We start from the raw sequence: 12,973 nt of genomic DNA, 5'->3' as shown, positions 1-12,973 counted from the left end.
AATAAAAACTTCCTATAATAGAATTGTCCTGACTCACAGGTATGGGGGGAGGGAAGCTGACCTCGCTGCAGCATCAAGAGTCTCTGACGCATTTTGGGAGGCTGTGGTTTCAGGTCTGAAAGAATTCAGCCTTGTTTTCAATGAGGGTTTATACAATTAACTTCCAAAATATCACCCTATAGCTCCATGTCCATTTGAAACTTGATACTGTTTAGTGGTTCAGCTTAGCACTATTCAGGGCTTTAGGCGTGTGCTTGGTGCATTAGCAGTACTCACCAGCAGAAGAGAGTTTCTCAGAAACACAGCCACCCAGGCTCCTGACTGGCTCCACCTCTCGTCCGCCCACTCCCAGTTTCAGACATTTCACATTCCAAAACTGGAAGTGTCTATGCAATGTAAGGTCGGATTATTGCACAACATGCTCTTTTCCTTCTAAGAGCCACTGCATCTTCAAAAGTACATCTACTCTAACATCAAGAAAGCTGTTTACAGCAAATTTCTATCTGAGTGGGAGTATTTTCTCCATGAATCTTATAACAAGGACATGATGTGTATGACTCTTCCCTACATTTAGTAAAATTGTTACCAAGATGGCATTTATTCAATACTTCCACATCAGCATGCCTTCCCCTTTAAGCTGCCTTTTGAGAAATTGAGAATTCATTTTTACACTTCCTTAAACTATTTCTGTGCTGGATAATTTTAGGACACACTAAACAGAACAATTTCTGCCTATCTTATATTTAGAATCAAGGCGTTTGCAATGCAACCGTGAAATACAAATGATTGTCACAAATGTAGGTTTTGCCAATTGTTTTTTTTCTTGCCAAACAGTGTGAATAATTGCTGTGATCATTCCTTCATTTAGTCTTCAGATTCTAACAGGTGAACGAAAACTCCAGTTTCAATTATACTTGAAGAAAACCTTCTGCAGTATAGGGGCAGATAAACAGTAAAGTCTGCCTACAAGTGAGGTGGACTTTACTGTTTTTCCCAAAGAACAACATACAGGTGGAAATGATGGAGATATATTGTGTTCTTTGAAACTGTGTTCAGCTTTTTGGTCCAATTAGGTCTTTGCTGTTAGCGTAGAAGGCCTATTTGGTGTTTCCTTGAATGCCAGCAACTTATGTTGGTACTGCCTAAAGGCAACTGTTGAGATATTTAAATAAAGAATTAATGACCATTCCTTAGAACATTCATTCTATTCTATTCATATTGATCACCTTTGTCTTCAGCATCACTGGGGAAGCTAAGCAGTTGGGACACCAAAGGGTTTGGAGCTGGAAGGATTCCCAGCACCATCTGGTAAGAATGGGAATGCTGGCAGGATAAATGACCAAGGCAGCTCTCAAAACCCTTCCTGATTTCACAGTCAAACAAGTTTTCCATAAGCTGTCAGTCCTATCCTCCCAGAAGGAAGAAGCTTCAGATTCAGCAGTCAGCATTCAGAAATCTAATTCAGGCTACCCAGCAAAAAATATGAGGGTCAAAACAAACCAGTGTCAGAGTAAGGGGGAATGGGAACACAAGAGAATCCTATGAGAGGGGCAGAAAAAGGGACAGTGGAGGATGCTTTAGATGTGTGCTGGCACCATGCTTTTCTGTAGGTAAAGGTAGCCCAGGATTTCACTCTGAGTCATTCATTTGGAAGATATGATTGAGAGTCAACTGCCCTTCATCCAGTGGAAGAGATACCTAAAATGGACCTAATGGGTTAAAGTTACTTAGCTCCTGTTCAGTCTGTGATCAAGTAACAAGTCAGACTGTAATATTTAACCCCAACTCCCATGCCTTTCTGAGAAGCACAGGGAAGGCTGCCTAAAGGAAAGTCAGACACCAGCCATGCTGCTTCCTGTGTGCACCAGGTGAAAAGATCTGCACCTGCCTCCAGGCTCATGTAGACAGTGAGCTTCCTCTGGTGCAGTGGCTGTCACACTTTCTGGTACAGCCCATTTCCTCCTGGGGGACATTTCCCTTGGGGACAACAGGGGCTAGTACTCTGTGCATGCCACCAGTCACAATCACCAAAACTGCCAGCTGGTTGCCATGCAATACAACCAACATTTTACTGCTGTGACTAGAACTTTCTCCCTGTGTCAATGAGAATAGAATGAAGAACAGATGAGAGACAGCAAGACAAAGACTCACAGAAATTTGGAGACACAGCAACATAAGGAGAACCCAGCACCTACTACAAATATTGGTACTATTCAAACCGTTAGTTTAAAAATGTAAAAGTGGTATTCATTCTTTTTTAACGTTCATCCATAAGAGGTCACTGTGTGATACGATGAACTCCTTGGTGTCAGCAGCATTCTTCCCCCTTCCCATATACTCAGCAGCAGGTGACAGCCACCTCCAGTAATGTCTCAGCCATTACCCCGCTGCCCTCAGTAGGGGCTGCCAGGGCAGGAATTAAAACAAGTGGAAGTCCTTCATCTTGATTCGGCGATCTTAGTCAATTTTACAATCACTTAAACATACTTTTTATTCCCCATTAATCTCAAATGGAGTCCAAGAGTTTTACAACACCCACAAACATTTAAAATAACCAGTATAATATACTCAAAATTTTGGGAAACTGAATTTAAACAGCAAAGACATAAGCTCACAAATTAACAAGGCTCATCTAGTTTCCCAGGGTTTGGGGCCTCTATTTTAGCATTTGTTTCACTTTGACATTGTTTTTTTCAGTAGTGAGTAGACTTTTTCACACAAGTGACTACAACCCAGTGTGGGACACAAAGACTGTCAAGGTGATCTGCCTACAGGAACTTCTTAAGCATAAAATTTTTGCAATGCCATTCATAATGAAATGAGAAACATAACAGGCAACTTAATGGCAACTGAAACCATTTTAGCCCAGATCAGCTAAACAAATGTCTTCTTCACAGAGTAAAGTGACTTAAAGGGAAGTATTTAATACGGAGATTTCCATGGGAAAACAAAAAAATAAAAATAGCAATATGGAAATTTTCCAGTGGAAAACTTGTTCTTGTGGAAATTCCGCTTTCAATTGACAAATTGTTTTTATGGGAAATTCCTAAGCAGCTGTAGGCACAGCCCTCATGCTGAGAAGTTTAAAAGCAGCTCATGTTTGACCCAGCACCCTCAGATTTCCCACATCAGATAAACTGCAAAAGCAAAGCCCTCATTCTTCCCTTACTCCCAAGCACACCCTGCAGCACACAAGCAGTCCCACTGCGGGTATGAGAGCATACTGACTGCAGTGGCAGCATGCACCTGGTTACAGATGGGCTGCTTGCAGGATTAACCTTTTAATGTCCCAAATCAAGCCTAACTAGAGGCTCTAATATGAGCTGTCTCTAATACTCTGATAACTCTGATACTGGTAAAGCTGTCACTGACTCCAACAACAGATTTACCTGCACTAGGGATTGCAGGCTTGGGAGAATATTAAATGAAGCTTCTTCTCGCAGTGGACTGTATCAGGGAGAGAGAACTTGGTGCTGACTTCTATATGCTTATGTGAACAGTCACAAATCATGGATACAAGTCTGTCATTATGAACTGTTTTACACTGGCTTAAACCTGTCAATAAGAACTATACACCCTACAGCTACCATTACAAGACAAACATTTTTAGCAAGCTTGCTAAAAGTCTTCTAAATTTGTAGGAGGAGCACTGAGTAAGTGTTGCCTTTACAGAATGATATTAGGAAAAGCATAAACCATTCATTATAATGCATCTTCTATCCACCACTTTAGCATGAATCATCATACCGTGTAAACAGGCTAGAACTCATATTTATGGTAGAGCTCAAAGTACCTCAGAAAGTCAGAGGGAGAAAAAAGCTATTACAGGAGGCAGGTGTGTACAAAACCTCACAGTCCAGAAAGGCACTAGAAAGGTACTGAGCACCTAAATGATTCACCTAAACATTTGCACTCATTTACAGTGTTTCTGTACCAGACCTGGACATTCACACTAATAAATTTTTAACACAAAATAAAATTTATAGCCCTTTGAGGAGAAAAGTTAATTCTACTGGCTGTATGGAACTGGACTTTGTAATTTATTCTCAAGAGTGAAACTCCTTCCCAACTACCTTCTGCCCCATACAGCCTATTCAAGCGCAGAGAGGATACAGCATACCCCAAAACTGAGTTGGGCTGGAGGAGCTCAGGCACAGTCGAGCTTTGGCAGAAGCAGGAGCCCCAGGGTAGAGGAGGCTTTCCAGCAGCTGGCTGCCTGCCAGGGGCTGTGGGCTACAAGGTGAAGGAGTGGACAAAGGCCACTGCTCAGCTGCTACAGTGACCTTCAGCTATGCTGATCTGCAACAGGAATGCACCCTCTGGCCATGCTCATGTTTCCACACGTTTTCTTGGCTATCTGCACCACGCATACACACGCATGACACCGAGTTGGCACACACAGCCCTTGTCCGTACTGCACACGAGGCCAGCGAGTTCCCCCCAGCTGCACTGCTGCTCCTCACCCCGGCAGCCCAGCAACCAGATGTGCTCACCAAGGCACGCTGCATGGCTACGACAACCAGACAACCTGAGGTTGAATTGCAAGTAGCTTGAATTTCAGAGATGGGCAAAAAAATTCTGTGTCTCTCCACCTGAAGGAATTAGTATTTTCTGATGTCACAGTAATAAATTGCAATGAAAGCCTTATTAATGCAAGCTTTGTTCCTGAAGTGACAAGACGGGCATTTATTTTCAGAGCCAGACACTCAAAGGAATACCCCACATGGTTGATAGTGTAAGTATCCCGTATTTCCAATATATAACAGAGCTACTTCTACTACACTGAAGCACATGTGATAAGAGGGCCCAGGCCCTTCTCCATATTCTCTGCATACCTGTTACTATCACACAGCTGCTCTCAAGTCTACAGTTTCCTGTGCAGTACAAACTGCATACCACTTCCCCTACGGAAAAAAAAAGGCCTTGCTTGTTCTTAATTGACGATGGAAATACTGTCATATTTTCCACTAGCCAAGCTCGAAACCATTACTGTACAAACCTTCATTAATTTTTCCACAACATTTTGCAGAAATGTCAGGAAACAGCTGCACCAGAATGATTAACTGTCCTTATCACTAAGGCTTCATTGGCCAACTTCAAATTATATAGGTTTTCTTCTTTCAAAACTCTACATTTACTGGTATTTTTGGTTATTCTGCAGTTGACTGTTTCAGTTACAACACTTTCTCTTCAAAAGTATCTGATTGCAGGTTCAGTGGCAGACAGACATTTTACGACCAGTGGAAGAATTTGTACAGTTTGGAGCTGCATACTTCTAGGAAAAGATTGCTTCCTGCAGATTGCTCAGCTGTGTCTTTCTTGGATCAAATTCAATGAAATTCACAACTTGCAGTCAGATTGTATTTGCCAGTCAGGCTGAATTCATTACACTGACACAAACTACTCTTGCTGCATTTTCTTATTCCTTTCTTTTCCTATCCTCCTCTTTCCCTTGTCCCTTCTCTCTCCCCACACTCTCATCTCTTCTTTGAGCTATACAATGTGTCAAAACTTATCATACAATGCCCTGTACATTTTCTGGCAAAAATAAGTGGAACAGTACACATCACCATCTCAAACATGCAAATGCTGAGATGCTAGAAGGCTTAGTACCAAATGAAAGTGTGGCCATCTGGAGGTAACTGCTAGTGTGGATCTGAGCTTCCCAACTGTCTGAAACTTTTCAGTCTCAGAAATTTTTAGCAAAGTGTCAATGAGCAAGGGACTCCACTCACATGGATTTGCACAGGGCACTGGACTGTAATTTTTAAAAATTGTAAATTCTTCAAATTTTGTTTAGAATACAGCCAGGTTCATAGGATTACTTTTAAAGACTGACATTGTAGTATAGTGTCCTGCTTATATTGTGAAATTATTCAGGTTACTATAGCATGATATGTAACAATAATTCTGCATATATGTCACTGGCAGATTTTAAAATTGCAATTACTTACTCCATGTCTTAATTGAAGCTGTAAGCCTCGAATCTATAACCTTATGATATTTTCAGACAGAGGAAAATATAGATGCAAACAGGTATACACACATCTTGGAAGTTAAATAAAATTAATGCCATCAAGTGGGGGGTTCAGTGGTTCAAGTGCTCATGCTGTTATGACCCCCTATCCCTAGCAAAAAGTAGGGTACTCACAGAATTATAAAGAAATGAAACATATAGAGATTTATCTAGGTTTTATAAAGAATCCTCCCAGCTGTCTGCATTTCAAGACCAGTTGCATGCCTTACTTTTTAAAAGAATCTCTCACACAGCAGAATGCTTTGCAGCACAGCATCCCCACACAGCTCTGCTCAGGGAGAGCCAGCCACTGATGCCCTCACCCCTGCTGGGTCAACTCCTGAACTCTGTATTGCCTTCAGCGGGTATGTGGACACTTGGGAGCCCCCGGGGCAGGATGCCTAACACAGAATTTTATTTAATTGGTGCAGTGCTGGCTACGAAAAGAAACCAAACAGCTATGTTTTTAAATTACTCTACCAAGATATCTGCTTAGATGGCAGAAATAGCAGTACACTGTATTTTGCTTCAAATACGCATGAATATATACGGGTTCTATTTACGAGATATGAAATCCTGCCAAAAGTACGCAGGTTCTTTAAGGATTCAGTTTTATAATATGCAATGCCAAATTTCTCCTTCACAATATCCTTATCTGCCTCTGCTCTAGGTTGAAAGCAGCAGCCCGCGGTGCCAGAGCGTTTCGAGGACCGCGTCCTTCCAGCGGGCGGTATGCCAGCGCACCGCCGTCTGCGGCTGCAGGGCCACACACTGTGTGTGCGGGAGAACGGAGCTGTTCCATTTCATTAAGCAAAGCGTTGATTTTTATGGCTCTGGGGGTTGGTTCCGGTTTTTTGGGGGTGGGGGCGCTCTGAAACGAGCAGAAGACAAACGCCGCCCCGCCGGCAGCAGAGGGATGCCGGAATGCCCCGGGGCCGAGCGCCGGCAGCGGCTTTTCCTTCCACATCCCGCCCGCCGCCTCCAGTGCGGCCCTTCGTGCCCGGCAGCTGTGAGGCTGGAGAGCGCAGTGCCCATTGCTGCCTCCTCGGGACCTTCTCGAGTCTCATCCCCACCCCCCCGGCACAGCCTGTCAGGGAATTGATGCATGGATTTGCTGTCCAGACACCCTGCTCGGCCGCCTCCGTGACGGGAAAGAAGAAACGTGTTTTGCCTCCCTCTGGCTACTAGCAGGACCAGGAGCAAGTGCTCTCACTTACCTGAGTTTGCACATCTTGAGTTCAAACCTACAGGAAGATTCAGCCCCGTTCTATTCACACTGTCAGCAATGAGCAGCAGGATCTAGGGGCAATGTCACAACAAAAAGAGAGACCTTGAACTTGCTTCACCCTTTGCCTAGTCATTTATATTTGGGCAAAGTGGATAACGGCTCCTTTAGCACCAGCGTAATGGTATTTTATGCTCGCTCGGCACTCACTTTACCCAGGTATAAATAGCAAAAGGTTTCAGGCAGTAGAGAATCAGGACCAGTATCTTCAAAGGATTCCTAGCCAAAATAAAGCAGCTAGTCCTCCACACCACAGCTTGCAATCTAGCTCAGCTGAAGGAAACATTCCCTGAAGGATGCCTGGGACCACTGGTTTGGCAGCATTGCATACTCTGGTCCGTGGGGTAAATGTACCTTCCCACCACCCAGTGCCTAGATGTGGAATCAGACTGCAAGCTTTCACCTGTAAAGTAGTCAGCAATAGGGTTCAATTTCTACATGGGAGCCTTTTATTAGCTCACGCAGCGTATTTACTACCCTATCAGTATTAAGTGCTTGCCTTAATAACCTTAGCACACAAGGTAGTGGCACATATCATCATAGTTACACTAACACCGGTTTAAACTACATTAATTGAGAGCATCTATTCTAAAATTTAATTGTTCCAAACAAAAAGTGAAGTGTGCTATCATTTGGCTGACACATTATTGGGGAGAGGTCTCAGTGTACAAGAGCCACAGTAAAAAGGGTCCAATGCACACAATGCCATTAAGTTACATGCTAAAACAAAACCTAAAAGATGTATGCTAAAACCCCATTTTAGAGGATGGCTGCCATACCCTTGTGTACCAAAGTTCTCAGTTTTCCACTTAAATCCTGCCTGGTGAGTCAGGACATGGCCAGGTTTCCATGCTCCAGCAGTGTTCCATTACTCCTCCTTATAAATTTCACACGCTGTTAATGCTTTCCAAACTGGCAACAGAGCTCAGGGGTGCATGAGGACAGTTTATTTTCCTGCTGAACTTTAAACAGAAATTCCACAGGACCTCTGGCGGGGGTAACAGCCCTGCTGACAGCCATCAGTTCACACCCTCTCGCCCACCCAGCTCTGATCCCAGGCTGTGCAGAAACATCTCGGTTGCACTCAGAGATTGCACAGGGGAAAGAGAACAACGCAGATACCCATGACTCCCATTGCAGGGACCTTGAGAGGGATCCATAAGAAGAGATATCCCATATAGCAGCATCCTGGACTGCAGAATATTTGGGATCAGTTTCAGGGTTGAGCAAAGAGTCAAGGGATTGTCATTCTCAATTTAACCCTTTCTTTCACTGAATTAATATATAGAATGAAACACAGATCCAGCACTATTTACATAATTCTGAAAAATCTGGTGGGGTTATATCAAAATATATTCTGTGTTTTCTTTGAACACCTTCTCCTGTGCTCATGATATCACATGAGAATCTCCAGGGTCTTCCTCATACACCTAGCTTCTATGGCTGAAGATAAATATTGGATAATTAAAAAAAAAAAAAAAAAAAAAAGAAAAGAAACTCAATGAATGAGAGTGAGAGAGTGATCAAACTTTCCGTAACCTTTTACTCTTTCAAGCTTCTCTAAATTCTAAGGGCTAACAATTCTTTGACCATCAAGGATGTGCCTGAACAAAGAAGATGAGAGAAGAGCAGTTTCTCAGTGCTTCAGGTCTCCTATAGCAAGAAAAGTAACTGTATACTACACACAGGCACAGTTTTTGAGACTGTGAATATGAAAACTGACCAGCTTGGGACTACCAACCCTAATAAACATGGTGCTGCAATCAGTAGCTGAAAATGGACCTTTTCTTGACAAGATAAATTGTCTTCTGAACTATCTGATGCCACAGTAAGACCTCTGTTGGGGATCCACTAAATTTAAGCTTAGGTGTTATTGCATACAACAACATTAGCACTTTAGTAACTGCAGTTTCTGCCCAAGTGTTCAAGACCCAGTGGAAAAATTAAACTTTGAACAGTACTGTCCATGGTGCACTTGAAATGGCAAGATTGTCAAGCATAAATCACCAACTTATATTTTAGTAAATAAAAATCCCCAGACATTTCAGATATAAAAACCTCACCCACCATATCTTGTATTTTTACAAGCACACTTTTCTGCTTGTTTAGTTCAAGAAATGGAGTCCCTGGATACTTGATACAAGAACTGCATAACAGAAGGGAAAGTGAAAAACCAAGTATGTGGACAAAGCAGACATCACTTCCAAATTAACAAAATCCTGCCCCAAAACAGAAATACCTCTAATTTTGGCAAAAGCTGGCTTCAGTTGTAACAAAAAGACATATAATCAGGATTTAAATGTGGGTGACTTCCACATGAAGCCTTTTGAGAATTAAAAACTGTGCTCTCAGACCCCCTCCCTCAGCTCACACAAAACCACCCGTCCTTCACTCTCCTACCTGGCTGCTGCCATCAAAGGTGCAAGTGAGTAATGGTTCCAGTCAAAGCAATTTGGTTCACTACTCCAGCAAGTATGGCTGTTGACTCTCTCTTCCACCTATTTGGAAAACATATATTAAAGATTTTTAACAACTGTGATCAATTCAACCTGCTGTTTGATTTTATAACCTGGCTTTATGGTGTTGGCTACATCAATACATGTAAGAACTTCAGAGATTGTCACAGTCCTTCTTGCTGCCTTCAGAGCAACGTGGCATCAGCAATCAGTAGCTCTCCTGTTGTTTCCAGCTTACTGTGGGCTAGAATACACATCAACTAATGCATGTCAAAGTGAAAGCAATAGACATACAAGGCCAGTAGGCGCATAAAATAATTTATTTTCAAATGTGATATATACAAAAAGCAGGATAAACACAAAGCATGAACTGTCTTTGTAGTATCTTTACATTTAGGCCTTATCATAGCAAGAGTTCTGCCTGACTTCTGTCTAATTTTGAAAACATCATACCCAAATCCTAACTTAAAAGCACATAATTTTAAATTAAATGCAAATACTTTCCTGTTATTGAACCAGGGCAATGTGATTATCTTTCATCCTGCTTCTTTCCTATTTAGCACAGTGCTTTAAAAGTGAGATCATGTTTAGGAATTCCCTTTTCCATATGATTCAAGTATGTTTTAGAAAGTAAGTTACCAGCATGCACTGTGAAAAACAGTCGTAATCCTTACATTTCTCCTTACATGCGATGGCACTCTGGGAAAGACCACAAAGTACTTTCTGCACACAAAATTAGGGATGTGTGCAGGAGTGTACGTGCATCCGAGGCACAGAGCACCAGGAGATATGTTCATTAATACGTTAGACAGCCACAGACTGCTTTGCTTACCCCTAACTGGGGCATACAGACAAGGTACCAGGAACTGGAGACTTAAGTCTAGTTTGTACACAGCAGAGCTGACTGAAATGCCCCACTTGTTAATACACAGGCAACAAACCTTCACTGCTCTTGCATTCAGTGAACAACGTACTGCAATGGGCCTGGCTGTTCTGATTTTGCCAAGACTGGTGTGAACAACAGACAACCACAGCACACACGTTGCTCAGGGCACTTTCTTTCAGGCTTCCCCGTGACCCTGAATACCCAAATGTGAGATGCCAGGTGATGTGATGGGTAGGCAACATGTGTGAGCATCCCAGGTGGGTGTGCTCCTGCACAGGGCAGCAGCCCAGGGGTGCACAGGGTTCCAGCAAGAAGTGCAGCTCGTGTCACCTCTTCTCCCGCTCTTTTGCCTTGGCTGTGTCAGTGGGCCCTGGCTGGCTACCATCTCAGGTGATCAGGTCACCACAGCAGAAGATGGTACATGCTCCTCAAGGCCTTACACAGGTCATGGCAGAGGAGCATGTCAGAGGACTTGGACAGGAAAATCTCAAACTTAGCCCACCTAACTTGCAGATTTGTGCCCGTGGCTTGACCATAACATAGCCTGAAGCCAAAGCAAACTTCCCTCTGCTTCCAGCAGGGAACCTGTCCTCTGTGGGGTAGGTAGCACATGGTGCTTCCCCTGCAAGCAGAGCACAGATGTGAGCTAGTGAAATAGGGTGCCAAAAACTGAAAGGTAAAGCAGGCCTGGAAGTGGCTGGCAATAAAACAGACACGCTTACGCTGTTTTTCCCTGAAATGTTTGCTACCAGAAACAAAAACAAATAGTAAATGATAATGTATTATTGACCAGCCATATCCACAGCAGTCTATACAGGCATCTGAGTATATAAAATAACACATGCTCTGGCTGTAGCCCCTGGCGCTTTATCACACCAATCTACAGCTTTCTAGGAAATGATCTGAGTGTGAAGCCAGGAACCACTTTTGAACCTCTGAACAGACAGGGCCCAATATGGTTTTAATCTGTTGGTGAAACCTTGGCACAGCTCTACTCAAGGGCAAAACTCTGTATGTAGTAGGGCCAGCATTTCAATTGCTACTTTTACAATTGACCTGAAAAATGTCCCAGCCAAAAAAGCAAAGCAAAGCAATAAAGAAGTCATGAGTCCTTATTCTCCCATGCTTCAGTAGGACCTAGGTATAGTCTGGATTGTAGCATCCTCCCCCTGGAGTGGCATGGATACCTTCCAGCCCGACAGCAGATCCCCCTGTATTTTCACAGGCCAAAGTTATTGCACAGTTATTTCTAATTAATATGCATCATGAACTTGTTTATCCTATCTGCAACCTAAAGACAAAGGTTTTTATTCTCATTTACGCTCAATCCTCTCTATGGGACCCTGGCAGAAGCAGAGGAGACTTTCAAGAAAAGAAACTAAAGCCGTAAGTGAGACATCATTTATGGAACAAAAATCACACTTCTGCTGCCCCAGCTTCATAGAGAAGGTTTAAATTAAAATCCACAAGGAACACTATATTCCATTTTGCCCTAACTTATTTTAGCTCAAAAATAATTGGATCCAATGTCTTCCCTCTTGTTGTGGTAACCTCTCTATCTTCAACATGGTTCCTCAAAGAATGCTCTAGCATCTGATGCATTCAATTCAGGCTGGATCAGTTTCTGAGTATTTAAGAAACTTAATCATTACTTACAAGGAGGCAAAATATTCTCCAAACCAAGATCTGATTAAGGACAGCAGGGTTTTGTCCTGGCAGTACTAGGGCATCTCCTTACTAACACAGAATCTCACAGCAGCACTGGGTCTAGAAAACAGGACATGGTCTGAAGGAACAGCCAACATACAGAGTCTCTAACAAGCCAAAAAAATGCATGTGTCGTCAAACAGGATTTTGCTGCCTAATTAAAGCTTGAGAGTTATTGTTGGGATAGCAAAACCAGGAACTTTTGTTTTTATCACCGCATTAGTAAAAATTTGAGCAATCCTTTGCTCCTTTGCTGCAGAAGAAAACAAGCGTGCCTCCAATGCCTGCCCACCAAAGAGACAGCAATGCAACCACCACTGCTGAGCATTTTTTAGCATTTATAAATTGCTAGGTCTCTTCTTAAAACTAACAAATTATTAGGCAAAAGGAAATTACTTCAAGTTGCATCAGAGGAGGTTTATATTGGATATTAGGAAAAATTTCTTTGCAGAAAGAGTTGTCAAGCCTTGGAACAGGCTGCCCAGGGCAGTGGTTGAGTCACTATCCCTGGAGATATTTAAAAGACATGCAGATGTGGCATTTGGGGAAGAGGCTTAGTCATGGACTTGGTAGTGCTGGGTTAACAGCTGGACTTCCAACCTAAACGAGTCTGTGATTCTATT

At 42.8% G+C, this 12,973-nt stretch overlaps 1 protein-coding gene across 32 annotated transcripts in view; it reads right to left on the bottom strand.

Annotated features, from left to right (window-relative positions):
• The window catches only part of HIVEP2 (HIVEP zinc finger 2), a 136,304-nt gene that overhangs the window by 42,313 nt on the left and 81,018 nt on the right, over positions 1-12,973 (bottom strand). For 22 of the 32 annotated variants that reach the window (XM_021553142.3, XM_085576642.1, XM_085576643.1 and 19 more), the window contains one exon: positions 9,702-9,799. The exons of 3 other annotated variants lie outside the window; for them this stretch is intronic. The gene's annotated coding sequence lies outside the window, so the exon portion shown is untranslated. Of the gene's footprint in view, positions 1-7,233; positions 7,316-9,701; positions 9,800-12,973 lie in introns of all 32 variants that reach the window. 7 more of the 32 variants (XM_085576654.1, XM_085576658.1, XM_085576649.1 and 4 more) reach the window with 1 other exon arrangement.

This window comes from Lonchura striata, chromosome 3 (assembly GCF_050655825.1).
Source record: "Lonchura striata isolate lonStrDom1 chromosome 3, ASM5065582v1, whole genome shotgun sequence".
NCBI classification, from domain to species: domain Eukaryota; kingdom Metazoa; phylum Chordata; class Aves; order Passeriformes; family Estrildidae; genus Lonchura; species Lonchura striata.
The sequence above is the reverse complement of the archived record's forward strand: the minus strand, read 5'-3'. Positions and strand labels throughout refer to the sequence as shown.